Genomic DNA, 5899 nt, shown 5'->3' with positions numbered 1-5899 from the left:
ATGAATCAAATAAATCAAATGAATCAAATGAATGCAATGAATCAAATGAATCAAATGAATCAAATGAATCAAATGAATCAAATGAATCAAATAAATCAAATGAATCAAATGAATCAAATGAATCAAATGAATCAAATGAATCAAATGAATCAAATGAATCAAATGAATCAAATGAATCAAATGAATCAAATGAATCAAATGAATCAAATGAATCAAATGAATCAAATGAATCAAATGAATCAAATGAATTAAATGATTCAAATGATTCAAATGAATTAAATGAATCAAATGAGTCAAATGAATCAAACGAATCAAATGAATCAAATGAATCAAATGAATCAAATGAATCAAATGGATCAAATGAATCAAATGAATCAAATGAATCAAATGAATCAAATGAATCAAATGAATCAAATGAATCAAATGAATCAAATGAATCAAATGAATCAAATGAATCAAATGAATCAAATGAATCAAATGAATCAAATGAATCAAATGAATCAAAATCAAATGAATCAAATGAATCAAATGAATCAAATGAATCAAATGAATCAATTGAGACAAATGATTCAAATGAATTAAATGAATCAAATGAATCAAATGAATCAAATGAATCAAATGAATCAAATGAATCAAATGAATCAAATGAATCAAATGAATCAAATGAATCAAATGAATCAAATGAATCAATACATACGCACATACACACACACACATACAGACATTGGCCCTGAGACTGGAGGCCAACACCGACAGTCTAAGCGGGTATGCACTGGTAGCTGTTCTATCACGCGCGTGCGACGCCACTATGCCGAGAAAAACACTACCAAGAAACGGCAGATGCCCGGTATACTGGTGGAGTGCCAAGATTGCAGCTCTACGGTCAGCCTGCCTCAGAGCTAGACGTAGGATGCAAAGAGCTCGCACCGAGGATGCAAGAGAGAACCGCCGTGAAGTGTTTCGCGCTGCGAAATTGGCCCTTAACAAGGCCATAAAAAGCAGCAAGAGAGTGTGTCGACAACCTGTGTGAGAGTGCCAACGCGAATCCGTGGGGTGACGCCTACAGGATTGTGATGGTCAAGACCAAAGGGGGCTCCTCACCTCCAGAATGGTCTCCGGACCGGTTGGCAACGATTATCGAAGTACTGTTCCCGTCTCGAGCTACAAGCCCCTGGCCACCCGCACTATGAGACAGCGCGGGCACGGCCGAAATGGTAGCTCCAGTGACGAATGAAGAACTACTCGCAGTGGCTAAAGCCCTAGCAATGAACGAAGCTCCAGGGCCGGATGGAGTTCCAAACAACGCACTCCAGGCAGCGATCATAGCGAACTCGAACATGTTCAGGCTAGCTATGCAGAGATACCTTGACGAGTGCCGTTTCCCCGATAGATGGAAAAGGCAGAAATTGGTGCTGTTGCCGAAGCCCGGGAAGCCGCCAGGCGACCCATCGGCGTACAAACCAATCTGTCTGATCGACACGACTGGCAAACTGCTTGAGAGGATCATCCTCAACAGGCTAACCCCGTACGCGGAAGGTACGGACGGTCTGTCAAGCAACCAGTTTGGCTTTCGGAAGGGTATTCGATACTGTGCATTAGTGACACTTGACGTGAAGAACATTCAACAGCGCAAGCTGGGATGCCATCGCGCTCTTGTTGCACCGGCTTAGCCTACCGGTGGGTCTGTACCGGATCCTGGAAAGTTACTTCCAAAACCGCGTACTGCTATACGAGACCGATGCCGGTCAGAAAAGGGTTCCGATTACCGCCGGAGTCCCGCAAGGCTCGATCCTAGGCCCGGTGCTATGGAACCTCATGTATGACGGGGTTCTGAGACTGAAGTTCCCTCCTGGGGTCAAGATCGTCGGCTTTGCCGACGACGTACCCTTGGAGGTCTACGGGGAGTCAATTCCTGAGGTAGAACTAACCGCAGAACACGCGATTAGCACGGTGGAGGAATGGATGAGCGCGAGAGGCCTGGAGCTTGCTCATCATAAGACGGAGGTAGTTATCGTCAACAACCGCAAGTCGGCACAACATGCAGTTATCCATGTGGAAGAAGTCGCGATCACTTCACAGTGAAGTCTGAAGTCTCTCGGAGTCATTATAGACGACAAGCTGACCTTCGGCAGCCATGTCGACTATACATGCAAGAGAGCGTCGACTGCTGTTGCGGCTCTATCGAGAATGATGTCCAACAGCTCAAAGGTGTGCGACAGTAGACGTAGGTTACTGGCAGGCGTTGCCGTATCTATCCTCAGGTACGGCGGCCCGTCATGGTCAAGAGCACTGAGGGTAACCAGTTACCTACAGAAACTGGAGAGCACCTACCGCGTGACGTGCCTCAGAGTGATATCTGCCTACCGCACGGTATCACACGATGCATCCTGCGTGATAGCGAGCATGATGCCAGTCGGGCTGGTCATTCGGGAAGATGAGGAGTGCTTCGAGCTACGTGGAAATAGGGGAGCCCGCGAGCGCACCAGGGTGACCTCGGTCGCCAGATGGCAGCGTGAGTGGGACAACTCCTCGAAAGGTAGGTGGACCTACCGGCTGATACCTAGCATATCGAGCTGGGTGGGAAGACTCCATGGGGAAGTTCACTTCCACCTGACACAATTCCTGTCAGGCCATGGCTGTTCGGGCACGGGTTCCCTGTCTGCCCGGACTGCCCAGGTGTAGACGAAACTGCCGAACGCATACTGTTCGTATGTCATCGGTTCGACGTCGAAGGAAGAGCAATGCTTGACGTCTGTGGCTGGGACACAACCCCTGATACCCTTATTCAGCGGATGTGTCAATCGGTGGAGAAGTGGAACGCAGTCTCGGCTGCTACCATCCAGATTACCAGTAGGCTACAGGTAATCTGGCGAACCGAGCAACAGACAACGGGTACGGCTAACTAGTGATTGGTTAGCTGGAGCGAAAAAGGCCAAGCGCAAAAAAGGGAGTGAATGGTCTGTTCATGCCGAGGCAGGTTTGGCGCAGCGACTGGCAACCGCGTAAGGGGTAAACCCAGCCACCCCGAAGCAAGACAGAAGAGTGAGTGTATAGGCGTATAAGTGGACTGCCTCATGCCAAGACGGGAGGGTCGTAGCGTAGTATGTTGGAACTTAGCTATCGATGCCTCATGGCGTGGCAGAGGAGTGAAAGGGTGAACATCCAAGTCAGTCTCACACGGCATGTTAAGGGTGAGCACAAAAGTCAGCCTCACATGGTATGGTAGAGGCTAGCACAAGAGTCAGCCTAGCAAGGAATGAAAAAGGTGAGCATACAAGTCAGACTCGCATGGTATGTCAGAAGTGGGGCCTAAGAAAAATGTCCCACATGGGATGCCAGGAGAGTGACAAAGGTACAATAGAGTGGCACGATTGAGAGTGAATCAGGTGATAGGGTGAGCACCCAAGTCAGCCTCACATGGTATGGGTGGGGCGAGCACAAAAGTAAGCCTAGCAAGGAATGAGTAAGGTGAGCACACAAGTCAGCCTCGCAAGGAACGAAAAAGGTGAGCACAAAACTCAGCCTCATGTGGGAGTGTTTGAGAGTGAATCAAAGTGCGATTGAGAGAGCACCCAAGTGTTTGAGAGTGAATCAAAGTGCGATTGAGAGAGCACCCAAGTAAGCCTCATACAGGACGTATGAACGCGTGAGTGAGAGTGAATGAGTACATTTAGTACAGCCATCCCCCCAGAAGTAATACCGAGAGGTAGTTCCTGGGAGGAATCATGGCGGAGCCCAATGGAGTTTAGTCGGTATTAATGGCAGCCTCACCATTCGAGCCCGACACGCCCCCAGTGCACCCCGTGTGGTAGATTGGACCCTACCAATAGCACGTGTACTGGGCTAGGACGTAAAGGTCTTCTCCATCGTAAAAAAATACATTGTCTCAATTTGTCGAGCTGAGTCGATTGGTATATGAGACTCGGCCCTCCGGGCCTCTGAAAAAGTTTTCAAAGTTTGAGCGAATCCTATACATTTCTTTTGTAAGAAATGTAAAAAGGTAAAAATTTCGCTAAAATGTCTCTCAAACAACTTAAATTTGCTGTTCTAGGTCACCGACGGCCAACCAAACTTCCGTTGACTACATTGACTACCATAGACGGTTCCGGTAGTGCCCGGGAAAAGCGGCCATCTTTCAAAATTTACGAACTCACATCAGTTTCCCGGAAATGGTTGGGCCGATTTTCACAAACTTAGTCCCAAATGATAGCTATAATATCCCCATAGATGTCTATAAAATTTCGTACGGATCGCTTATATGGGTCCGGAAATATAGACTAAATCGTCCGATCACGTATGAAATTCCCATATAAGCCGGAACTCAAATTTTTTTTTTCAAAGGGGGACCTCATGAAATTTCAGAAATCGAATTCGTATTTTTGATGCCAAACATCTTTAAAATGCATGAAACGTCGAGATTTTATGTTATCTCGAAAAAAATTTTTTTTATAAAAATCGACTTTTTGGGACTGCCGATTTCTCACCTTTTTGCCTTACTCAATAGAAAGGTATTGCAATTGCTCTGAAAACCGACTTTTTAACGGAGGCCCGGAGGGCCGAGTGACATATACCATTCGATTCAGTTCGTCGAGTTCGGCAAATGTCTGTGTGTGTATGTATGTGTGTATGTATGTATGTGTGTGTATGTGCGTTAGACTGCCCAGAAAAATGATGAATTTTTGAAAACTCAATCGGCCCACCCCTGAGTCGATTCCTAGTCCCACCAGGAGTACTTGTACCATATTTGAAGCAAATCGAACAAGTCTAACTACCGGACCAACGTGCCTGAAGTTTATATTGGATTTTTCAACAATTTACATGGAGAAAACTCACTAGCTCGTATTTTCGCCGCTAGGTGGCACTGTATACAACGTATTATCACTGTAAGTGAAAATAAGAAAGATATTTTAATTATCTACAACTTTGTCGAAGACTGCTAGTAAATCCGGCTATGTTAAAAGAAGTTATTAAACTTTTAACGAAGTGATGTCTGAGTCAGTTTTGCATGGGGCCTAGCAGTGCATGGTTGTGAATCAGTACTCGACTCCCGCGAACTATATATTTTTGTGAAATAATGGTTAGATTTAGCCGAATAGTATGTTTACAAGAATTATAGTAAATAATACGAGTTATGTTTTGGTTAGAAAATTTTAGTTCCACCTGTGACCGCATAGAGGGCGCCACTACTAACTTTTCATAGAAGAGAGATAGATTATCAAGATGTTCAGAAGAAATACTGAAAAATGCCTGTTCTATAACTTTGTAGAAGACACCAAATTTCTATCTCTCTCCGATGAAAAGTTAGTGTTGGCGCCCTCTATGCGGTAACAGGTGGAAGTAAAATTTTCTAATCAAAGCATGACTCGTATTATTTACTATAATTCTTCTGAACATACCATTGAGCTAAACCTAACGATTATTTCACAAAAATGTTTAGTTCGTGTGAATCGAGTACTGATACACAACCATGCACTATTAGGCCCCATGCAAAACTGACTCAGACATCACTTCGTTAAAAGTTTAATAACTTCTTTTAACAAAGTCGGATTTACTTGCAGTCTTCGACGAAGTTGTAGACAATTCAATTATCCTTCTTATTTTCACTTACAGTAATAATACGATGCATACAGTGCCACCTAGCGGCGAAAATGCGTGCTGGTGGGTTTTCTCCATGTAAATTGTTGAAAATTCCCATACAAATTTCAGACCCGTTGGTCCGGTAGTTACACTTGTCCGATTTGCTTCAAATTTGGTGCAAGTACTCCTGGTGGGACTAGGAATCGACGCAGAGGTGGGCCGATAGGGGTCATTTTTTTCCTGTCACCCTAATGTGCGTGTGTATGTGACCAAAAATGTCACTCATTTTTCTCAGAGATGGCTGAACCGATTTTGACAAACT

Source organism: Topomyia yanbarensis, chromosome 2, assembly GCF_030247195.1.
Source record: "Topomyia yanbarensis strain Yona2022 chromosome 2, ASM3024719v1, whole genome shotgun sequence".
Lineage (NCBI taxonomy): Eukaryota > Metazoa > Arthropoda > Insecta > Diptera > Culicidae > Topomyia > Topomyia yanbarensis.
This window is presented reverse-complemented; position numbering follows the sequence as displayed.